Source organism: Macrobrachium rosenbergii, chromosome 8, assembly GCF_040412425.1.
Source record: "Macrobrachium rosenbergii isolate ZJJX-2024 chromosome 8, ASM4041242v1, whole genome shotgun sequence".
Classification (NCBI taxonomy): domain Eukaryota; kingdom Metazoa; phylum Arthropoda; class Malacostraca; order Decapoda; family Palaemonidae; genus Macrobrachium; species Macrobrachium rosenbergii.
In genome coordinates, this window is record NC_089748.1 from 74,706,952 (window position 1) to 74,734,149 (window position 27,198).

A 27,198-nucleotide genomic window follows, 5' to 3' on the forward strand; every position below is an offset into this window, starting at 1 on the left:
TTTAACTCCTCTCAGAAACTTTCTCTATGCATACATTACATTGTATGCACCTTCAAAATTGCCTCAGTACTGATTCCATCACAAGCTATTCCTATGTATGTGTATACCACATCATGGTTTTTCCCTCCACCTTCAAACTTCTAACATAACTGTTTCAAAACAAACATTTGATCTCCATACCATCTTTATTTTACATCCCAATCAAACTTCTCACATAACTATTTCATAATAAACATTATATCCACAAATCCTCTTCACTTTATAACACAAACACCACTTTTCCCGTTCAATCTAACGGTCATCTGTCTTAATTCTAACTCAAAATTTTATGATACAACTTCCTTAGTATACCAAGTAACACTATACCTGTGGACGACTCTCTATCACAATTATCTCTGTATAAAGAAAGAATTATTCCCCTCATCCACTACTTCGAAAACCTTCCCTGGTATTCTTTACATAACCTGGATAGCAACTTCATCACGCATTCAACATTATACCTTATCATCTCCTTAAAACACCAGATGTTTCTTCAACCTCTTAGTTAGTAGTGTGATTTACGCCTTCAACAGTCATTTCCACAGTATAATATTAAACTTTTCCATTTCGTATCCATGACCTCTAGGTTTCTTGAACCAAACATATTAAACAGATCAAAATAGTCACTGTCAGTCCAAAACTGCATTCACTTTCAACGACAATTCTCAATTTCCATCTTTTAAGCTGAGTTCCATTTGCTAATTATCATTTTCTCTGAGTTGTCTTCCCCGTACAATACCTTACAATACACTCAAAAGTTCCTGCTGATATCTACACCCAGACACATATGCAAAAATAATACACGTATATGTATATATATACATATACAGTATATATATATATATATATGCATATGTGTATATATATATATATATATATATATATATATATATATATATATATATATATATATATATACATATAAACACACACACACACACACACACACACACACACACACACATATATATATATATATATATATATATATATATATATATATATATATATATATATATATATATATATATATTTAAGTATACTTCAGAGCATGTACGTTGGCTAGGTCTGGAGAATTTGAAAGGGAGGCTGTGCCAGGCAATTTAAATGCAAAGTAGTTCTAATAAAATAGCGTGTCATCATTAGCAGGTAGGAAGTTCAATGAGTAAATGGGAATGAGGTCATGTGAATATGCACTAGTAAGGGGCTTCAGTGAATTCTTATTCTGTAAGGAAGCAGATGCAGAGAAAGAGTAAATGAGCAAGCAGATCTCAAAAAAAGGAAGTAAATGGAGACATGCTGTTTGAAGTATGTACAATCCTGGGTTGATGGCCTGAATGTTTTGAAGATCTGTTGAACATGGTTGATAGATGAAAGGCAGAACCAGGTAACACATGAGTAAGAAGGGTTAACGTAAGTTTAAGAAGATTTGTGGTAGCAGCTGTAAAAGACGTTAGTAAAGAACCTATCAGATGATGAAGAATGGAAGACGGGATAACAATGAGATGTTATGTATGATAGTCATAAGTGTGACTGAGTGGCTAACCATGGTTTGTAATGCACGGCTGAGTGAGGGAAAGGTTCCAAAGAAAAGGGGGAAAGGAAACTCTGTTCCAGTGCATAAAAGTATAAGTTCTTAAGGCAAGTGTAAAAATGACAAGGTTACAGCATTACTCAGTATACTAGGGAAGGTGTCTGATAGGATTTTTTGTGATAAGGGAAGGCCAGTGTGGGTTTACACTAGAAAGAGGGTCTGTGAATCACTCCAAAACTGTTTATTATCTTTATGGATAAATGATAAAGAGAAATCAGAGGAAGAACAGTAGATATAGGTTAACTGGTAAAATGTTGTGTGACAAGAAAATGGGTCATGAACAGAGTTGGTATCAGAGAAGGACACTGGATATAATTAAACTGGTACAAAGTTTTGAGATAAGAAAATGGGTCGTGAATGGAGCATGGAATGTTTGGTGCAAGAGAAAGGACAGTGGATGTAAGTTAATTGGTACAAAGTTCTGAGATGAGAAACTGGGTCATGAATAAAGCATGGAATGGTTGGTGTCAGAGACTTAAGTCAGTGAATATAAGTTAATTAGTACAAAGTTTTGAGATAAGAAAATGGGTCATTAATGGAGCATGGAATAATTGGTCTCAGAGAAAGGACAGTGGATATAAGTTAACTGGCACAAAGTTGTGAGATACGAAAATGGGCCATGAATGAAGCATGAAATGGTCTGTTTCGGAAAGGACAGTAAATATACGTGAACAGGTAAGTTGAGATAACAAAATGAGTCATAAATGGAGCATGGAATGGTTGGTACTTGCAAAAGATATAATACTCACTGAGGATAGTGAAGGGAACCTGTAGAAGATGGTAAATATTTTGTAAGTGTTTGCAAGAGCAGAAATTTGAGACTAAATACGAACAAAAGTTCAGTTATGAGGTAACAGGAACCAGGAAAATGGAGTAATGAATGTTTATACTGATGGTGGAAAAAATGAATGCATGGATGAAAGAAGAGATGAGTAATAAAAAGGTGAAGCAAGAATGGTGCTAAGGTGTATGTCAAAGATCTGGAAGAGACTTAGACTATCTATAAAAGCCTATGTTGGAATGTACTGCATAATAGATTGTTGACACAACTCTCCTTCGTGGATGGGAAGTGTGCATTCTCAAATCACATGAAAGAAAAACAGGTACACTGTTGCAATGAATTGTTTTCTCAATTTATGTTGTGTTAAAAGAGAAGAATGAATGAAAAATGCAGAGTTAACTCAAAGTGGTGAAAAGGTTAGCAATGGTAAAAGAAAGGATCAGGTCTGGAGATCCATAAATGGAGGACACTAGCCTGGTAAAGAGTGTGTAATTCCGGGGTGTTAGTAAGAGGCGAAGAGAAAGACCTACCAAGACTGAAGGTGGTTTTAAACATAAGGATCTTGATATCCAAGAAGGGCAAGAATGCGGTGTCTGCAGGAGGTTCGATGGCATGCTGATGAGCCTTCTGTGCTTGTTTAAGAACCGTTTATTGGTGTTGAAAATTTTCTGCACCATGTTTATTCACGATTCGGCAGTGAAAGTATGAATGGAATAACAGCAGTATTGTCTTCCTCTACACCCAAAATCTGTTAGAAGAAACTGCTTTGCTTCATTATATATATATATATATATATATATATATATATATATATATATATATATATATATATATATATATATATATACATACATACATACATACATACATACATACATACATACATACATACATACATACATATATAAATTATTTGAAATTTTTTATTAATAATTTTAGGTATGTACAACCAATAAATTTATAATAAATTTTTTTTTTACCGATGTATCACTAGAATCAAGACAGAAACAGAAGCACTGCATTTAACAACGAATACCTCGAACTTACTGGTTTCGTTAAGCGGTCTTTGACATGGCCATCTTTGATCAAGATTAATTGCAAAAGGTAAAACGGCTTGTGAGTGGGAGAGAAAAGTTAAGATGCCACTGGGGTCCAATTATCGCAGTATGTGTAAACCTTTAGTTTAAGGTCCCCCGAGATTTTGGGAAGGGAAGGACCCCTCTCTCATCGTAGCCCTTCGAAGGTCTATTAATGTGTCACATGCGACTCGTAACTGCGCCATTAACACGTCCGGGGAAACGTCATAACTTGGAAATTTTGATAAAGGAAAAATTTTTCGTCCAAAACATCACGTCTGAAAAGAATATCTGTATTATTATGAGGAGTTACTTCAATCATGGACATTATGGCTGCTAAAATAAATAAAAATTATAACCAAAGCTGCCAGATGCTTAAACTTGATTTTCATGTTAATATACTAGCTCTATAAAGAGTAAAGAACACTGAAGTTGAAGTACCATTGGTCCATCAGGAAATCACGTGTTTCCATTCAAATATGGTCATTAAGGCAAAAAAAAGTGTTCAAACCCGATTTTAGTACGGAAAAAGGCCAGTCGCCTCCTCGATTAGACACATCATGTTCTTAATCCGTTTCTTAAACCCCCAGGGGAATTATTCTAGTATTACATAAATCTCTTCAGCACGTATTCTAATTTTATTTATTTCTTGATGTTGTTCCGCGGTAAATAAAATTAACTGTGTCGTCAACCTACGCAAACAATTCAGACCCAATCACAATCAAGGTGCAATAATTCAAACTGGGAAATTTCACACTTCAAATACTGATGACGTTATTTATGTTGACCCCATTCAACAGTTACTAAGTGAGTTGTAACACGACAAGAGATCATCGCTGAGGTTCAGAGGTATACTCACGGAAGATAATTATTTCATTATTAATAATAATAAAATCTAAAATAGAGGGGTTAGCTACGGCAAACGAAACATGGAGGTAAAAAGCAAACTGGTTATTCTCAATAATTGGAAAAATGCTTTCACATCTTACGTCTGATCTGAATAAGCTTACAGATATTAATGACTTAAAAAAAAAATTGACGATGGCCAGTTTAATTTGAAACTCGTTCAACAAACACACACACACACACACACAAATTCTTCCCAGACTGGAAATTCTCGAAATATTAAGAGATGTGATACGTTGATCCAAAGAATGTCAACGTATCACATGAAATTGTACCTAACGAGCACAATACAAGCAGCTACTCTGAAAAAAAAAATTGCCCACGATACATACCAAGAAAGGCGATCCCACGTACCCAGTTTTAAGAACGTGTCCACCGCACTAGATATCTTCGCCAGGAACTTTCTGCACTTTTAACATGGACCCATTTGTTATGTCCATTTCATAGTCATCGGTCACATGCACAAGCGCGCGAGCACAGAGAGAGAGAGAGAGAGAGAGAGAGAGAGAGAGAGAGAGAGAGAGAGAGAGAATTTATCTTAATATACGTACCTACCTAAATATATTAGCAAAGAGTTTTTAATTTGAAAATGACACAGAAGCCAAAACAGAGTTTAGCTAATTAAAGCATTTGTTGCTCTTTCTTTTCCAAATTATGTTTCATGTTTTTCTTATCTGTCTCGTATAAAATAAACCTCTAATGACATCATTCAAATGTTTTCGTACTGGAGATATCGTTCACAAAAAAGGATAGCTTCAATATTTTTTTAGAGGAAACGAGGGTACAAATTTGTCTGGCTTTCCTACATGTCTGATGAGCTACGAGACATTTAAATTCTAAAGACAAATTTTCTCAGCGTAATCTTGGGTCTATTCAACCTACAAGTTAATAACACGAATACTGCCGACAAAAAAATAAAAAAAAGACTCCTCTCTCTCTCTCTCTCTCTCGATCCTAGGAAAAGATAAGAAATTGAACGATCACTTTTCACTGGTTGTAAGTCACTGTTGTTGGACGCAGTTGGATAAAGAGAGAGGGGAATGACAACACTAAGCGAGATTCGTCAGTGCTCTGTGCAAATATATATTTCAGGGAGAGGCACTTGACGAGGTAATCCTGAACCACCACGTTAAAACCATTGATACACAAACAAACAAACACACACACAAACACAAACATACACATATATATGTACATATATATGTGTGTATATATATATGTATGTATATATATATATATATATATATATATATGTATATATATAAATAAAAATAAATACATACATACATATATATATATATATATATATATATATATATATATATATATATATATATATATATATAATCTACCTAATGGTCTATCTGCGAATACAAAAACGCAATCGCCTAATTCAGTGAAAGGACAGGGTTTGTTTCCCAGGAAAGGAGGAGCAATTTTTGAATTTTGTTAAAACCTAGCGTGCATTTATTGACCAGAGAAAAGAATGACTTAGCCAACAGTTACCAGACTGAGGCGGATTGCAGCCACAATATCCACTGAAAGTAAACTGCGCGCACTATATGTAAAATGTATATCTATATATATATATATATATATATATATATACTACACATACATATATATGCATATATATGTGTATATATACACATATATGTATGTATATATCATATTAATATATATATATATATATATATATATATATATATATATATATATATATATATATATGTAGGTAAAGTATATGAATAAATAAATAAATATACATATACACATATTTCCGAGTAGAGCAAACTGGATATTAAGACATTTGTAGTTTAATGCTTGTATATGAATCACGGTGATGCGATAAAATTTATATATATATATATATATATATATATATATATATATATATATATATATATATATATATATATATATATATATATATATATAATCAGTGGGTGTGTAAAAAGCTCAACATTTAGTTCCACTCAAAGAGAGGATTATGAGGGAAAAGTCAAGCGTGACCGGTCGAATCGAGGAAGAATTCCTATTCTGGTATCTTTCACATTATCCGCTCCATACATCTCTACAGAAAGCTCATCAGCAACGCATCAAACCCAGGTTCACCACACAAGGGATTCATTAACGATTCAACAATTAAAGCATGAACCTGACAGTCACAGCTGGGATGTTCTTGTCAGGAGCTACCCCTTGGAGTTAGGGTTTAAAAGTATTAAGCCACAAATATCGCTGAACATCGCATTCAATATACATTGGCAATAACTTACACTAAAAAGAATTTACAACTGATAACTGCTTCTACGTCGGCCAAGATTCAAACCATGGCAGCGACTTGACCACCCGAGTATCTCGTGAGAAGTTCATTTCTAATGTATATTGAACTTCATCTCGATATTGAGCGATATTAGTGGTTTAATATTTGCAAAAAATGTCACGCGCGTTGGGCTTATAAAAATTAAATATATATATATATATATATATATATATATATATATATATATATATATATATATATATATATATATATAAAAATACACACACACACACACACACACATATATATAATGTCACTTATAAGCGCGTCACTTTCTGTATACACAAATATCGTTTAATATCGAGATTTGTTAACAGTAAATATAAACGAGACACTTCCTTCCGAGAAAAAAGTTTATTGACCTTTTAGCGAAAGGAAATACAATTAACATAATCTTGACAACAAACAATATTTACAGGAAACGCTCTTTCAAAAACGGAGGAAATGCATGTCTTTTATGATATATTTTGACCTTTAGATATGGTGAATGACCTCTGCGAAGGGCAAAAAGGCCCCAGGAAAGGAAAATGGGAATCTCAGGGACCCATCTGGAATGTAAATACCAAACTTGCCTTTCCATGAACGTCGCTGTCCTTCTATTCATGATTACACCAACCTCGTATATTTCCTATTTTATTGTAAAACCAAGTAATTTACTCGTGTTATCTGTTGTTCCTTTAACCACTCAATTCTAAACTTCCGTCTGTGTTATTCGTATGCTTTCTCCTGAGGGATCACCCTTCAGTTACAATACTAAGCTACATTTACTATGACCATAATCAGCAACATTCCCATTACGATATTCACTAACTCTGAACAACATGTAAACTCCTACTTACTTTTCCTATTATACTTTCTACCTTCTACATGAAGCTAAGTGCTTTATTACAAAATCCATATATTATCTATAAAAATAGTTACCTTTAAAATAAATAATGTGCAAATTCTTGATGTAAGTTCCGATTGCATCCTGAGCCCAAAAATTCACACGGAATACCATCCACACCAAAAACATATGAGAGCCAAATACTGACCTCATGATCAGTATTCATGAAGACGATTAGAATATACCATATCTATCCGTATCTCAGTATTCGAATTGTAAAACAATCGTGATGCAGTATTTCTAAAGCTCTTTATTGCGGCATTTCTAATCCACAGCAATAATCTATCCCGTCCACAGAAATGGATTGCATGACGAAATGGTTTTGTCCCCTCCTACAAATCAGCTACCCGAACTCATTTTATCGCCCGGTCCCAAGTCACACCATCATCTTTCTTTTTTTTTCTTTTATTCCCCTCATTCATTATTACCTTCCACAGCTGGTTATTAATTTTCAGTACCTTTGTGATTATTGTTTACTTAGGAAGAACAACGATTTCTATATAAATGAAAATATGCAGATTAATCTTCATGGTAACATTATGGATACTGATAGTTTCAGAAAGACTTCGATGCTAATATTTAGGAGCGCAACGTTTATATGCGGCATTCATTCAACTTAGCTGCTCTCTTTCTCCTGTCCCTCTCTCATTTAAGATGAAACCGCGCACATAAATACACACATGCAAACACAGTACCACACAGACCAGGTGAGGACTATTGGCTCAGCAGATTGCCATCCCGCCTAACCACCATAAGACCCTAAGCTCTCGATCCGGTACCTGCTGGGTAAGTTGACTGTAATGAGTTGCTGCTAAGGTGAAGGAAGGATATGACGCTAGCAACCAATAATCAACAGCAAAAGTAATCAATACTAATAATCTCATCCTACAGAAGGCTACTGAATATCGGAAGGCTAGCTACCTTCTGGAGCCACTCTATCTAATTGGCAAAGTCGCATGGTTAAAAGAAAGAAAAAAAAAATCCTTAATCTGTTTGCGTTGATGTCTATACAAGGGGCATCATACAATCATACGCAATAACGAAACTTGTAAGACTGCCCAGCCTCCCCTCTTAATCACTCATCAAATATTCCTGCCAAATCTTTTGTGAGATTTGGCCACCACGAATCCTCCAATCGTTACCGAAAAGTCACCAATATCAGCGCAGGACGGATAATAGTTGCTGTTAAATCAATTGGAGCATTGACATTATGTCGAACCATTAACTGCACTAAATTACTTTTATATCTTTCAGATACAATTTCCCGAATTTCTAATCAATAAGCTATTAAGTGTCTACAACCTCCAGAATAACCTGATGAAATTAAATCACTTTTGATTTTCATCTGAATTATGATGATTAAACCTGCTTACAAATATGAAGCTGGAGTTTCTCAGCTTACACTTGTTATTCATTGTACATTTTTGCATTTATCTTAAAAAAAAAGAAAAGAAAATTCAGAAGTTTATTCTTTTGTACACCAAAAAGTCGTTTTATTTGTATGTTCACAGCAGTTATTTACATTTAAATGAAAAATAAAAATGCATACATTTCCGCATGCATATATGTAAAGAAGATTAAATTATATACAAACAGAAAACACACAAGTTTATATATAATATTATATATATATATATCTTAATTATATATATTTATATATATATATATATATATATATATATATATATATATATATACACACACAACTTTATACACAGTCTTTCTCTTAGACAATTTTCATTGGATGGCAATACAAATGTGGAATCTATTCCCTTATGGCAACGCATTTCGAATTTCCTATATCCCTTCTTATCTTCCAGGGTAAAGCTGTGAAGGAAAAGGAGGAAATTACTACCAATAACTCATGGCTTTCTTCAGGGCTATACTAGTTATACAATGGGGCTACACTCTAATGTATAAAAAAAAAGTATATCTTAGTTTAACCAGACCACTGAGCTGATTAACAGCTCTCCTAGGGCTGGCCTGAAGGATTAGACTTATTTTACGTGGCTAAGAACCATTTGGTTACCTAGCAACGGGACCTACAGCTTATTGTAGGAATCCGAACCATTATAGCGAGAAATTAATTTCACCAGAAATAAATTTCTCTTATTCTTCATTGGCCGGTCGGAGATTCGAACTCGCGACCAACAGAGTGGTAGCTGAGAACGGAACCCTCTCGCCCAACGAGGAACTACTCTAATGTATAGGTGAACATCCATCCATATATATATATATATATATATATATATATATATATATATATATATATATATATATATATATATATATATATATATATATATATATATATGTATTCTCACGAATGTTAAGCCACAAACATCGTTTAATATCCAATTCATATACCTCGAGAATTGAGAAGTGCTTCTTCGCCAGCAGGATTCGAACCGACGCCTGTTCTAGGAACAAAGAGAGACAGTGACTGACTACTGAGCTATCAAGAGGGGTAATTCATTCTCCATAGTGGGTTCGGATTCCACAATACGCTGTAGGTCCCGCCGCTAGTAACCAATTGGTTCTTAGTCACGTAAAAATAAAATCTAATCCTTCGGGCCAGCTCCTAGGAGAGCTGTTAATCAGCTCAGTGGTCTGGTTAAACTAAGATATACTTAACTCTATACTGGGCAACGGTTCGAATCCTGCCAGTAACGAAGCATCATCAATTACAGTTCCCTATGGGTGTAAGTTATTCTCGATGTATAGTGAACTGGATATTAAACGATATTTGCGGCAAAATACTTATGAATATAAAAACGTCACGCATGTATAAATGAGATATATATAAATATATATATATATTATATGTGTGTCTATACACATATATGTATAGTATATGTACAAATTTATTATTGGAATGTTGTAATTCCCTTATTATATATTAATTGTACATGTATATAAATCTGTATCTATATATATATATATATATATATATATATATATATATATATATATATATATATATATATATATATATATATATATATTACCAATTGATTATTGACAATATTCCTTCCATCGATGGATGAACACCCATTTTACACATCACATACAGCTCTATACACAAACACATACACACACACACACATATATATATATATACATATATATATATATATATATATATATATATATATATATATATATATATATATATATATATATATATATATATATATATATATTATATATGGTTGTATAATAAAATGTGTGTTAGTGTAAGATTATTGTTTAAAAATATCCAGTTATTAAAAATTACAGAAGTGCATTTACAATTAACATGTAATAAACTACAACACTCCAATAATAAATTTTACAGAAGACTATTATATTTACAATCAATAGCAGAAATTAACTAGGTACCTCATCAACGTAAACTAGACCAGGATATCAACCAATCACACTATCATGAAAAAAGAAAGCATGGCTATATGCTTCGAAACACTTACGTTAAGGAAAATCTTATACTGAAGCTTTATTTTCAAAGAAAAATGAACTAAAAAGCAAAACACATATTAAGAATATTTAGTGCACTCCATAAATATGAATAGGAAACTAAGAACACTTTTACACGAGTGATTCCTACAACGAAAATCAAAACATTTCATCAGGTTGATTATATCGTTGCTGCAGGCAAGTTGCAAAGTAAATCATATGCAAAGGAAGTAAGCTACTGAGGGCCCGCAACAGGACTGAAAAGACGCAAAGGAGGAGACGGGAAGGGGTTGGAGGGGGAGGGGATGGAGGGGAGAGGCGTGGGTGGTATGGCAGGAGCAGGAGGGAGTTTCGAGGCATTAAGCAATCGGGGTAATTGACTGGCTGAGAAACTTATATGCCCGGCTCGAACCGGGTAGCGGCAGCGGCAGGCGGGGATGGGGAGAGTTGTCTAAAGGACCTTAATGATTTACCAATATTTACTGCATGGGAACCCTCTAGAGACCCCCCGCAGTCCCCGACATTAAGGTAATCTAAGTAATTACTTGCTTACTACCTGTTTGTATAACTACCCGGACCATTGGATATCAATACCGTCGAGCAGATCAAAATGTTTCGGGCGTTTTCACGGTAAATAAGTATCGCACGCACGTGGTCAATAATTTAACGCAAAAATGAGGTAAACGCTGAATTAATTCGCAGAATTAGTCAGCGGTAAAATTTTCCTTTCGCAGAATTTCGCCTGCGATAAATATTCATTCTTGAAAAGCTTCGTCCAATAATCTTGGTTAATGATTGTAACCTTCTTCAAATCGACCAACTTAACCCTACACAATATATATATATATATATATATATATATATATATATATATATATATATATATATATATATATATATATATATATATATATATATATATATATATTATATATAATGTGTGTGTGTGTGTGAGAGAGAGAGAGAGAGAACATGGATTCTATGGAGGAAATAAAAAGGCTTGGCACTATCTCTTGAAAATGTCCATTAGGCTTCTGTCGACATGAATTATCATGTACTTGATAGTTCATGACTGTGGCGCATCACAGCCAGGCGTGCTAACTGATGGGGTTTGGAAGCCCCATTCCAAATGATTTGCTGAGAACCATCTGAAACCACGCCACAAGACACAATGTAAGAGTTGGTTCTTTGCAAGGATTTCGTGAGAGCACCCGAAACATACTGAATAGTAAGGGGATACACACAGATACGAATATAGTACACACACACACACACATACACACATTACATTATTATATATATATATATATATATATATATACATATATATATATATATATATATACATATACAGTATATGTACTGTATATATACAAATTAGATTAATGAAATCATGGCAAGAATTCCAAAGTAAGCCAGGCAAAATGAGGTGAAATGACACCGAACCGAACAATTCCATGACTGTTGCTAAACTGTGAAAACTGTACGTGTGTTTGTCCATAACCAATGTTTTTACATATATTACTGTATTTATACCTGTGTATCCCCCTACAGTGCAGTATTCAAGGACGTGTGTGTGTGTGTGTGTGTGTGTGTGTGTGTGTGTGTGTGTGAGAGAGAGAGAGAGAGTAATGAAGTTCTATCACAAAAGTTTTCAGACAATAATTGCCACCATCACAATGAGCAAACAAGAAAATCGAGAAATTCTACAGTAAACTCGTTCACATTATGAGTGGTAATATGACATCAAGCTTTTTCCCCCTTGCTAATTTAACCGTAGCTAGGAATTAGCGAAAGATCTGCAACACTACTTGATAAAGGTTTCCAGAGTGCCACTGAATCTTTAATGCCTGCCACAGCAAGTCAATTATGCAAGGAACAATCACGAATTACCCTCCCTAAAACTTAGCGTGCATGAGAAAGTGCTCCAGTCCAGAAGGCACGTGTAAGCATTAATACCTAACTATTGACAGAGGACAGAGCACACAGTTTCCAATATTTGCGAAGTGAATTATTCTCTTAATGATAATTATACGTCGTTGTACAAAAGGAATCTATATGCAGTTGAAACCCTGAAAATTCACTGCAATAAAAAACGTGTTGAAGTTTTAAGTTAAGTATACCTTAGTTTAACCAGACCACTGAGCTGATTAACAGCTCTCCTAGGGCTGGCCCGAAGGATTAGACTTATTTTACGTGGCTAAGAACCAATTGGTTACTTAGCAACGGGACCCACATTTTATTGTGGAATCCGAACCACATTATAGCGAGAAATGAATTTCTATCACCAGAAATAAATTCCTCTAACACTTCATCAGCCGGTCGGAGACTCGAACTCGGGCCTAGCGAGTGCTAGTCCACACCTCTACCGACTCCCCAAACGAAGAGCTATGTGTTGAAGTTTTGAAAAGCTATGTGTTGAAGTTTTGAAAGAGTTTCACTGCTATAATACAACACTGTTATACAGCCTTTACCATGCTAAATTAGTAGAGCTGGGACCTATGAGGTCATTCAGCAATGAAACGGAAACTGACGGTAACAAGGTTTGAAAGGTGTAACAGGATGAAAGCCTCGCAGTTGCACTATAAGTCAATTGTTAGGAGAGGTAGAAAGTAAGATGGAAAAGAGAATATTAACGGAGGTACAGTAAAAGGAATGAAAGGGATTGCAGCTAGCGGCCGAAGAGACGCCGCAAAGAACCTTAAGTACTGCCTACAGAGCACCACATGAGGTGCACTGAAGGCACTACCCACCTATTGGGCTCACGTTTTAAGAGCCGCTGGCATCCCCCAGTTGACTGATGTGGACATTAGAACTTACTCTAACCACCTCCCACTAACTGTCAAATTTACAAGCCATAACATTAAATCTATAAGCAAAACATTGATTAATAAAAAATGATTCACTTCTCCGCGATCGATATCCTCTTAAAGGCACATTAAACCAAGATTATGAACTAGCAAGCTTCACTAAAAAGTTAACTGATAATGTTCTTCAAGTAGAAATTTAAAGTAAAGTAGATATTCGTAATACATCAGAAATCAAATGCATTGATCAATTCAGTCTCTTCTTTCAAGACCATCAATTACTCACGCGTTTAATCATTTTCTTCAACGGCTTTAACGGTTTCCCTTCTGTATTGGCCCTCTGTTTCATTTTTTACTTGAGGCTTAACCTACCTTAAAGTATAAAGTCACCTATCCCATCGGCTTTCACGTAATTACTGTTATGCATTTTACTTTCAATTACCTATTGCAATCAGCTCAGCGGTCTGGTTAAACTAAGGTATACTTAACCTATTGCAATTCTAAAGGAAAGTATTAAATTGAACAAAATCCTCAAAACTCAAAAAAGTTCCAACCACGTTTCAGAATGCAGTAGTCGTTTGCTGGTGTTAACTTATAAAAACAAAAACATCTACAATTTGAAAACCCCTCCATCCAAAAAGCCTGTGAAAAACATTCTACGCGAAGGCGACACGAGAATCCCCTCCCGAGAGAAAAAAACAGAAAAAACTGAAAACCTTTCTGCATAAGGACACTCTGAAAAGCTCCATAGGGAAAGAAAATCAGAAAATCCCAAAACCTTGATTCAGAGTTGTGAAAAAGCGTGAGAAAGCCTTCACTGATAGAGTAAGTCTATCAAAATCAACCTCCTTGAAGTCTGGAAAATCTCTAATACAGTATTTATACAATCTACTTTTAAAATATCTCAAAATACCTATAAACAAATGGAATATTCGGAAGCTTTGACAGGAAAAAACATGTAAAAAAATGCGCGCAAGTTTCTTCGGCGCAGTTGAGTTTTCTGTACAACCGCTACAGCGTATAATCAAGGCCACCGAAAATAGATGTCTTTCGGTGGTCTCGGTATAATGCTGTATGAGCCGCGGCCCATCAAACTTTAACCACAGCCCGGTGGTGGCATATCCTATATCGTTGCCATAAGCACGATTATGGCTAACTTTATCCTTAAATAAAGTAGAAACTACTGAGGCTAGAGGGCTGCAATGTGGTATGTTTGATGATTGGAGGGTGGATGATTAACATACCAATTTGAAGCTCTCTAGCCTCAGTAGTTTTTAAGATCTGAGGGAGGACAGAAAAAGTGCGGACAGAAAAAAGTGCGGACGGACAGACAAAGCCGGCACAATAGTTTTCTTCTACAGAAAATAAAATTGATGAGGATGGTCAGAAAAAGCGATCCCGATCGAGAAATACCGAAACAACAAAACATGTACATAGATAATGCATTCGTATAATAAATTCCATTTCTATTATCTTAGAACTACTGGAACCGAATTAAGCAACAGGAGCATCGACGCTGGCAGCAGGCAGCAGGCAGCAGGCAGCAGACAGCGCCAGCAGCAGCAAGGGAGCAATCAATTAAGGAAAGAGCCTGGAATATATATTCCCTGTTCCTTACCTTATTCCAAAGCGAGGATTAGAAACCAGGGATTCCCGTGGACTCTGGAAAGAGAAATGACTTCATTACTCTGAATCTGCAATGACTTCATTCGAATTCATTTAATATAATTTAGGCTTTATATAACTTTTTCTATGAGATTCTTCCGTGTTCTTGTTTCATTAAATGAAAAGTCGAAAATAACATTCAGGCTGCTACGGTTATTCAAGTAATAAAACAGAATTTTAACATTTTATGAAAAATTTACTTCAAATAACCCTAAAATAATACACATCCCTAAAAGCAATTATTCAGAAAAATACATTCACATTTAAATGCTCTGGTGTTGCTACATCGTACGAATATATTAGTGTAAAAACACATTCACGTCCATTTGCAGTCCCTTCTCAAAAGGAAGAGAAGACCAATTCAAGCAAATGAATAACATGTTATCGGACAATGTTCCGTTCAGGCGCTGAGATTCGGAATGCGCCGCCAAAAATACACATTTGGGAACCTCAATTTTCCTCAGAGCTCTGTAAACATTCCGCTGCTCTGCTTCTTGAGGAATACAGATCAATAAAAAAGGGGGAAGGGTTACATTAAGGGTGCTTTATCCACATCCTCTTCAGTTTTGGGGATAAACAAGCTACATCAGTTCTCAACGAATCGTTAATCTTTTTTGTCCTCTGTAAAAAAATTTACAACAAACTCTGAAAATAATCATGTAAACGATCTAGATACTTTAGCCTTAACCTGAAACAAACCCGAAAAGTTGAACAATCACGCAAACGAAAAATGAAAAAAGGGGAAGAAAAGAAAAAACAAACAAGGCCAGTCGTGATGGAGGGTCAATGCAGTACACTATTTACGGATCGATGTTCTAAAAAAGGAAATAGAAAATTAATGACCAACTGATTTATGGAATCCAGACCAAGCTCGGCACTGGTAAACATGGGACTTTCGTTTCTGAGTTCTAATTTATAACACACGATCCCTGAAACAACTGAGCGAAAAGATTACAAGAAATAACCCCTCACTAAAAGAGAGCTGAAGGAAATCGGTTACCAGGAAAACTATCTGTTTGATATATGTAGAGGAAAACAAGAGTGAGAAGAGAATATCCACGTACGTACGGATATATATACAGAGCATCGGAAAATGTCTTCCCCTGCCCCCAACCCCGTCATACTATAATTTTCTTCCCATCAATCATTGGTGGGTCAGCAGGGTGTATTGTTTAAGGCCTAAACTACCATCATTCACATACATAAATCAATATATAGATTAACTTCGACCAAGAAGGAGGAACGTTTGCCATCATTCTCTAACGTTTGCCATACGTTTTTATTACATGGTGGCTTACACTTACTTCGGTAAGTCATGCTAATAATTAGGTTCGACGGACATTTGGTAAATCAATATATATGATGGCGCGATGAAAGTTGTTGATTTTCCTTAGGAAATGATGTTCTCAGGTTAGTGTATGTGATACTTGACTGCAGTAAAATATATGAAGCTATATAAAGTGATAACAGATGCAGTCTAAGAATAAAATATTGCGTCTCTACGTTGCCAAATATTTTACAGATATGTACGCTCCACTTTTTTTTTTTTTTGCAAATTGCTGTTTCCTATTAACGAACTTGGGCTTCAAATATATACGCGTTACCCAAAAAGGAAAATTCAAGACAATGAAGAATTTAATCCATTTTCACAGTTGATAAGAATACTGACTAAGATCAAGCAAGTTAGAGAGAGAGAGAGAGAGAGAGAGAGAGAGAGAGAGAGAGAGAGAGAGAGAGAGAGAGAATTGATTAATCATAAGTTCATCAGTTCAACTAGACGATAAATGATTTAGTCCAGACATGATAAGACAGGCTGATTATAAATCACGGCCGATATAGTTCATCATTCAAAAGCACACATTAACGTTGAGGATGATGGCGTCATCATTTGAGATTTAGCGTCCACATTTAAATCAAAGCCTTTAATAAACCACTCTTATCGGAACACATTGTTGTTTTTACTATCTTATTCAGTAAGGATGGGATATTAAATAATGATATAATTGTATAAGAAATAATATCCGTGTATTACAAAAAATATAAGAAATAATATCCGTGTATAACTAAAAATATATAAGAAATAATATCCGTGTATAACTAAAAATATAAGAAATAATAATATCCGTGTATAACTAAAAATATAAGAAATAATAATATCCGTGTATAACTAAAAATATAAGAGAAGTTTGGTGAAAAAAAAACTTCTTTCAAAGGGGCATAAACAATCTACTTGTCATCAGTACTAACTGAATGAATACGTAATTTTGAACATGGATCTGGTAACGCAACTTTCAAGGTCATCACTTTCGAATATCCTAAATTCATTGTTTTTGTAAAGAAATAACACAAAATCAATTACCCTAAACAACGAACATATTGAGACATCTGAAAGTATTCTCACACCTTATAGCTGTGCAATAAAGGTTATTAAAATAATCACGTAATGAAATGAAACAAAATTTACCAATAACATTTAATTTATGAAGACAACCAGGCTCTTTAGCACAAAAATGGAACCGCAAAAAAATTTAAAAGGTATTGCAATCAAAGCCCAGTTGTTATTTATCAAGACTACGAAGAGCCAGACCGTTGAATTAAATTAATAGGAGAGGTTTCTCGGATACTAAGTAGGCCCACACGAATGGCCCTGACGTGAAAAAAAATTTCGTAGCATGTGACAGCAACTTTCCACTCTCCGTTGTTCTGCCTTTCTCCTCTTTAGAAATAGGACGTATCACACCCCATCTACATAGCAGGCAGATAACCCTCTCCTAATAAAGCCAACGACAACCCTGTTTCACTGATGTGGGATGCCAGAAAATTAAAATAATAGCACTCGCAATTCTGCGTGGTAGGAGAATCACCTAGCGCTCAGGGGCATGGCTTACGGCGCTCGCCTTACTAACTGGAAGAACAGAGCTTGAGGGCACACGTAAGAAAGATTTATATTTATGTGCATTCTCACTTGTGCAATTGGTAGTCGTAAATAACTTTGGTCATAAACGCACAGATCATAAGCACGTTCCATTCAAAACCCATGGACCTTTGTCGTCCTCAGCAGTTATTCACAGTAACCGGAAGCTAGTCGACTGTACTAGATTGCAGACAAATTTAGAAGATAGAATGGGATAGCAATTAAGCCTAAATTGATTATAAACATTCATCATACATATATACATATATTTATGTACATATATGTGAATATATATATATATATATATATATATATATATATATATATATATATATATATATATATATACATATATACACACACACAGTATATATAGATATAGATATATACACACAAACAAGTGACTTTTACCAAATATATTGTGTTTTTGTATTAACAACACTGTTCTCTTAACTAGTCGATTTCTTCACACTTTTTGAATAAGCTTCTCACTAGACATGAAGATCATGTGAAGAACTCACGAACATTAGGCTGGAGTGAAGTAATTGAACTAAAGCATCTGATACATTCTGCTAGAGATGGAATCGACTCATCCTCACCACTGTAGCATGGTGTTTTAGCCAGTTCGATACTCCATACTGGTAGATGGGGTCTCATCATTAGATCTTCGTTTCGGGTTCAAGGTTTTTTCGTAACAACCAAATCCAAAAATATGAAGAAATCGGGAAGCTAAGAATCATCGTCGCTATTACACATACTTTTGTATGGATGTGCGTGTGTGTTTATATATATAATATAATCTTTTTCACATTAAGCTGTTCCCAACTAGTAGGAATGACACCAGACAAAATAACATCACAACACTGACTGCGACATTCATACCTTCACTGCTGAACATATATGAAGCTCCTGTGCCAGAAACTTACGCAACATTAGCCGCTTCATACATTTACACGGAAATCTCATTAGCAGCGTGTCGAACGCTGAGCCATTGATCGTGCACGCGTTCTCACGCTTTTTGGATGTTCAAAGTCCTTCCTTTTAAGTCATTCTCCTCCCCGTTCCAAACACTAAACTATTCAACACTCTTTTCACCAACCTATCAAGATATGTTCTTTCCGTATGACCAAACCATCTCCAAACACTTCTACATATCTCCACAGATGTCACCAGTTTCAAATTTCTTAGTCCAAACACATCACACGCTCTCTCTCTCTCTCTCTCTCTCTCTAGAGAGAGAGAGACACAGAGAGAGAGAGAGAGAGAGAGAAAATCCATAACACAAAAACGCATATTCAAACACAAACATTTATTTCTCAAGAAAATAAATAAATAAAAACTACACTTTAAGGTAATAGAACTATTAAATAATGAAGCATTTATACAGAATATTAAGATCATATGAAATTAAAATACAGTAAAACAAAATTAAAACGACATAAGCAAAATAAAGGAAATAGCAATAGGAACAAAAAATGTCAAGGAGGCAATATTAAGATTAAGAATTTATAGACACTATTAATACGTGCTATTAACAAATGTTGGTTCCTAAAATCATTATATATATATATATATATATATATATATATATATATATATATATATATATATATATATATGTTTTTTTATACATATATATATATATATATATATATATATATATATATATATATATATATATATATATATATATATATTTATATATCATATAAAAATCAAGGTACTGGATTCTTGAGTAAAAAGTATCGTGTAAGTCAATAAAATGAAATGAGATCAGCACTGCGTAATAAAAAAAATCCAGAGCATCTGCATATAGCTGGGTATCCTAATCCACCCCTCCCACAGCTCCCGGCCAGTAGTAACAATCCCGAAGCGTCCTACTATGTTAACTAGAAAATTTATATATCTTTTAGCACTCAGAGTACCCTCTTCACTAAAATACATGTATTATTATATAATAACCAAGTGAATGCCGTTTTCAAAATTTACAAAGACAATCATAGCACTGTGCTTAATTTTCCCTCTCTTCACCTGAAGTTTTCAAACTTAAGTGGGTCGCAGTCAGGGTGCAGATGGTCATGGGGCACCTTGAGCCATTTTCTCCATAAGAACAGTTTCATAATGGAATATTATTGTATGTATGTATGTATGTATATATGCATGCATGTATGTATGTTTATACATACATACATACATACATACATACATACATATATATAATATATATATATATATATATATATATATATATACATATACACATATACGGAGAGAGAGAGATAGAGAGGAGGAGGATTCGCTATGAGAGGGAGGTGGGAAAGAATGGTAGCACTGAGAGAGAGAGAGAGAGAGAGAGAGAGAGAGAGAGAGAGAGAGAGAGAGAGAGAGAGAGCGACCATGCACCTCATATTCTCTCCTCCCCACAATCAATCTTCACAATCTCAATTTCTAACCCCTCCTGGGTCGGAGGCTCCGTGGCCTGAGACCCAGCCCCTTCCTTATCTCCCTCCCCGTAATCCATCATCTAACGGTAGCCACACCAGAATATAAATTCTCCTTCCCATCACCTCATTACCGAAGCATCTCTTGATGCGAATCAGGACACACACAAAGATAAGCATCCCTCACAAACGACGGGAGGTCAATAGGGGGCAGTGGTGGCAGAAAGAGGGAGGGGGGAGGCTGTGAGCACCGATGAACAGGCCAACACATCATTAATATCGATGCATAAACGGCGAGAATTCAACATAATTCTCTCTCTCTCTCTCCGATAAAGTCTCCGATATATCATTTTGAAATTGCAAGTGACATTTTACCTTTCGGACAAAATTAGAGATAACCAGAGGTAAAATGTATTGAACTGAAAGAACCTTACCGTATTAAATAAAAATTTTTTTTTCTTTACAAATTTCCTTATATTATTTTTTTACTGTATATTTTTCACAGCACATGAAATTCCATTCCTTCAATGAGTCTGCATCCTGTAACCTCCTGGCATCCTCAACTTCCTACAAAAAATAATATTTATCCAGGACCTACCATCAATATCCATTAGACTGCATCTGCGAGGTGTAATGTGACACTGCATCTCATACTTATCCTATGGAGTAATGAGACTATAGGCTTGGTGACTGCTGTCTTTCTCACTGCCGCCACTGATTCAGTTTTTCCACATTCCTCTGAACATTCCTCCACCTTTGAAAGTGACGGGTCTGTCGCATCTTCATTGTCGTGTCCTTTCCTTGTTTTCTTCCCTAAGTTGTAGGTCCCGTGAAGCCTCGCACAGAAACAAAACTTGGATTTATCTTGTATTCGTATGGTAAACCATTGGTATTTCAACTTGAATTATAAAAACGGTTTGAAAAACCAACAATTTCAAAACAAGATTAACAATAACAGGAGGATCGAATTCCCACGCTTTAATGGTGAGATGAACTGACTTTATCGGTCCGATCCCGTATCAAGTAAAATATGCCAAGACTAGCATATACCATAATGCTCAAAAGTCAGAAGAAGCAAAATACGGCGATGCAGATTTTAAATAAACGTTAGTCCCTGGTACCCTAAAGGTAACATCTAAAATGATAATGGGGGATACATGACAAGTCTGCAAACCCAGACTTTGGATTCTAACAACTTTAAATGAAAAATCACGACAACGTAATGCCTCAATGTAGCGAAGACTTAACCCCTAAAACGTGCGTCAAGGAAAACAGTAACAGGAGGAGATCTTAAAGCAAGGGGAGACAAGCAGTCAATGAAAGGAGTCATCACAGGATTACAGATTCCCACAAAGTAAATAAAATAGTTTGTTCGCTGACAGGTGTAATGCGGTCTCTTAGTTGGAGGAGTGACTATGCATACAAAAGATAGCAAAAGTCACGTTGTAGCAGAAAAAAAAACAAATAAAAAATGCGCCGAAGTTTCTTCGGCGCAATCGAATTTTCTGTACAGCGTATAATGCTGTGTGAAACTCCCAGCTACGACCGGGCAGCGGTCAGTTGCTCCCCAGATGCGGTCAAGTGAAGGTGAACTCTAGCGGTGCCAGACGCACGATCATGGCCAACTTTAACCTTAAATAAAGTAAAAAAAAATACTGAGGCTAGATGGCTGCAATTTGGTATGTTTGATGATTGGAGGGTGGATGATCAAATAAAAATTTGCGGCCCTCTAGCCTCGGTAGTTTTTAAGATCTGGGGGCTGACAGAAAAAGTGAAAAAGTTCCGACTGACAAACAAAGCCATTCCAATAGTTTTCTTTTGCAGAAAACTAAAAGGGATCTAGGGCAGAAGCAAGAGTGAGGTCATTAATTTAGACAAATGGTCTTTGATTCGACCCTCTTGGAAAGAGACTTACAGAAACAGTTATGTTTGAGTTTACTGAAAGTGAAACATAAGCTTTACGATCCTGTCTTGTGAAAGCCATACTGATGAACAAAAGAAGAGAACTGGGTTAAATTTGTTTGGGAAAGTGTGACCTGATTAAAGCTAGCGTCAGAAGCTGAAGCACGTTAAAGCAAAATAAAGGTTAAGTTTAAGTATGAAAAAAGGGCCAGAAATACATCACAGTAATTGAACGATTTCATTTGTAAATGCCTTAAAGAATCTAATAGGGCTACGATCTATGCAAAATACCCTGTGGATCTTCAGGAATAAAAGAACCGTACAAATATCATAAACTGTTTGCCATTACTCTTTATGTCTCTCTCAAGTCATTTGACTGACGTACAGTCACCAACGTATGAATTAGTTCCGAAATGAAAACCGATATTTGACAACTTCACAGTGGGAAGTGATGGAGCTATCGAGATGGAAAGTAAGAGGCAAGCTGATTTTACAAAATCACTTAAGAATTTTGCTGAAAAAGTAAAAAATCGTTTCTGTAAGAGATGGAATAAGGTAATCGGGTTTCCTTTAAGCATAAGGCAAAATTTTCCTCAAAGTAAAGAAATGCAGCGACACTTGACATATTTAAGAGAAACGATTAGTAGCAAAAGGGAAAGCCAGGATGTCTGAAGCGTCCGCTCCCGCCTTCAAATGCCAAAGGGCAGAATCATCACTTGTGCATATCAACATATACTCGTATTCCTATTTTCACAAACTCTAAGTAAACAGGTAATGAATCCCTAAGAAAAATAAGCTAAATCCCCCCCAAAAATTACATATGATTCTTATACACAAGCTAAAAGCCTCTTTTTGTCTTAATGCAAAAAGAACAATGCTTCGACTAAAAACAGAAGGAAGGAAGGAAAACAAACGTTTTTAACAAATATATAGTTTAATAATCATAATTCTACACTTCAATCGACGAGAGAGAGAGAGAGAGAGAGAGAGAGAGAGAGAGAGAGAGAGAGAGCAAAACTAATGACCCTCTCATTAACATGTAACTCCCCAAACACTAGCGTCAGCCGAGATAACCGATGAGACCGAATAACGGCTTAAGGTGTGAAATTGGTAACACTGCTTGCCTAATATTGTTGTACCGGGAGAAGCTAATAAGACTCAATCTATCATGCCGCTCGAGCTTTTTTTTTTTTTTTTTTTTTTAAAGGAATTGAGGCGTGAGCGCCCACGATGAGCAACGGAGATAAAAGATGCTTTTTTTGCCAAATTTATACAAAGAGAGAGAGAGAGAGAGAGAGAGAGAGAGAGAGAGAGAGAGAGATCACGCCTGAACATCATTTAATCCAACATAAAGCTAAAATATATTCACAAGAAGACAAAACTGCGGCGACCTCAAGCGAAGCCATTTGTTTGGAAAATGAAAATAACATTTAGTGGAAGAAAACGATAAAACAGACCCACTTTACACTTCTGTGATAATCATAAAGCCTTCAAGACGCCCTTGACATATTTTGAAAACCAAACTGGGTCAAAATTTACGAGTAATGTATATGAATCAACTCCTTACATAACTTCCATAGTGTATACACACCCACAACAAAATTACGACTAAGTACAACTAAGTCGGATACTAATAACTGAGAATAAAAAAAGCATATAGGCAGCTGCTTTAACCTTCCACACACACACACACACACACACACACAAAAGACAATGAGCAAAACAGGAACAATGAATGGATGGATACAAGGACTCTTATAACTTTTCCCTAACGCCAGAAGGCCACAGTTTTCATCGTCGTAAAAAGGCCACAAACAAGCTCATTTCGGTTAAGAGAGGACTAATGAACTCAGAATGGAACAAAAAATATTTGGCTACTGGAACAACAATACCTAATACATTAAAAAGTGATCAGCCCCTATGGTGGGAGTGTCCCCTTTACTCTGCACCTAACCGTGCCTCGTAAATAATGAAGGGGCAGATTGGAAAGGGTAAATCCTACAAGTTCATCCAGGAAAGGTATGAAAGAATGGTGTAATTACGGCCATTACGAGAATAAGAGGCGTTACAAATCTTGGCGAACTCCCGCTCCCAAGTTCTATAACGCTTTTTAAATAGATTTCACTCAGTAAACGATATTTGGGAATGCACAAATACTGTAAATTTTCCATTTTTAATAAGACAACCAGTTACTCAGAAAATATACTGAATAATGAAAAGGTAACTTTTCAAAATTACCTTTTCGTCATCTTGACTATTAAGCGTGTCAAAATATCTCATAGTAAAAATAAGACGAAATATTTTGACACGTTTGCTCACAATCAAGGACACGTTGAGAATCGTGTCGTAGAAGAAACAATCTCGAATTAATATTGTGATGATTTATGTTAAATCGGGTATTTTCAAGACTAGAAACAAAAATGAGTCTACGTAACAGCTAGCATTTGTCAAGAACAAGCCTATAGGAAAATGTATGAAATTCTCCACCACAGTCTACGACGTCAGCCTGCAACGTACGGTCACTTGCCAGTCTTGCTGGAATTGAAAAGGACGAGGTCGGTCGCTCTCATCAAGAGCTGTTGTTAGGAACCACAATGACCTGATCGGAGTTACTTTCTATCTCCCTTTGGGGATGTCCTTGCATTTATATTTCCTGATTTTTAACACTTGCTCTGTTAGAAATGATGCTATGTTGACTATGTCTACAGCAAGATTTCCATCCATAAAATTAGTACATAAATTGAGATCTGAATAAACTGTGATTAACTTCTGCATGTACGTCGCAAAGTGCGTGCGTAAATTTCAGTTTGTGGTTCAAAAATGATGAAGCACCTTTCAAGGATTACAGGTTAAAGGCTAAGAAGAGCATTAAACGAAAATAATGGTCTAATTGATTCTTAAAGATGAAACCACTGCACACGACAGATGATCAGCACATCTACACAAGCCAGATATTTATGAGTCAATCCCTGTCTTACCTCATGAAGTTTCTTGGGCTATTGCTATGTGGAATTTCCGACAAAGAATAAATAAAATCTCCATGCTCCTGCACTTCTACAATATTCTATGGGAATGCAACTTTCCAATCTCTCTTCCATTAACAAAGGCATTTCACACAAACTCTGATATTGCTAACCTACCTTCCTAAATTAAGATCAGGGTTTACTTGGATTTAGAAACACATTAGAGAAACAAAATAAGTTAAGCCTTTTAGCAGAAAATATCGACAGGTTCACCTGCTATTTTTGTGACTGCGTCAGGTCGCTGCTTTTCAAGCTTAGCGACAAAGGACTTAGCAATTATTACAAGTTCACAGACATGTATAACTACTGTATATGGAGGCAGCAGCATTACTATACCTTCAGCCTTCCAGACATGTTAACGAATATACATATATAAATCTCGCTTCATATTTTCACAACCTAACCTTAAAAGAATTTCAGTAACATATCAGATTATGGCACTAAATTCTTATTTGAAAGCACATTTTTGACAATTAATAGATTTTATAATCCTGGTCTGCATGTAAAATCTTGAATACATAATAAAGCGAGTCTGCAATGGCTTTTCAGAATTTACAGCTACCCGAGTAGTGCTCGATATTATCACAGAAAGAATAATACTTATATCAGATGACAAAGTTCCTTAAGAAACTGCATAATTACCTCCTAAATTTACTTGGATTTTTCCCAAGATCTCTCCTTGTATGTTGAGGATGATCTCTGCATCTGAAGTAACATATTTTACGCAATGCTATAAATTAGAAACCTTAATGAAAGTTCAAAAAGGAAAAATAAAATTATTTTAAGAACTTTTAGGAGAATAATGAGTCTTATTCAAAACACATTTGACTATTATGTTGCAGAATGGGAACAGTAAAGACAATACATTTAACTGAATAGAAAATTTGCCGAGAAAGAGAGAAACGCTTGAAATGATGTCTTGAAATAAGAACAAAACAACGAAACGTGCTTCCAAGCGAGTAATTGTCACTGAAGTCAGAACAAAATTAAAAAAACATTCATGTCTATAAAAGGAAAAATTTATCAGAAAAAGGAAAAAAGATAAGCAAACTCCTGTGAGCAATTCAATCAACCAGTGTAAATCTTAACACGCAATGATTTCCGCGAAGACCCGAAGGTTTACAGTAGAATTCTACTGAACGTGTTGGTTGTCGATTGAATCTCCCCATGGTGTTCGAAGACGATTTTTTTTTTTTTTCGTCTCAAGTTTTCTCCAAATCCTGGCTCAAATTTATTTTGTACCATACGTGTTGGAAATAATTTCGTAGGCTTATTCTTCTACTTTTACGTGACGCTAACAACTGCTAATATGCGGTGCGAATTACAATAGTATCTATTTCTACGGGGAAAAAATACGCAAGACAGATGGAGAGGATGGTATATTTATG

At 35.4% G+C, this 27,198-nt stretch overlaps 1 long non-coding RNA gene across 1 annotated transcript in view; it reads right to left on the reverse strand.

Moving 5' to 3' along the window:
• Positions 1-15,481: 15,481 nt before the first annotated feature.
• The window catches only part of LOC136840996 (uncharacterized), a 492,700-nt gene continuing 480,983 nt past the window's right edge, over positions 15,482-27,198 (reverse strand). The window contains exon 3 of the long non-coding RNA XR_010853813.1: positions 15,482-15,527. This is a non-coding gene — a long non-coding RNA (uncharacterized lncRNA). The remainder of the gene's footprint in view (positions 15,528-27,198) is intronic.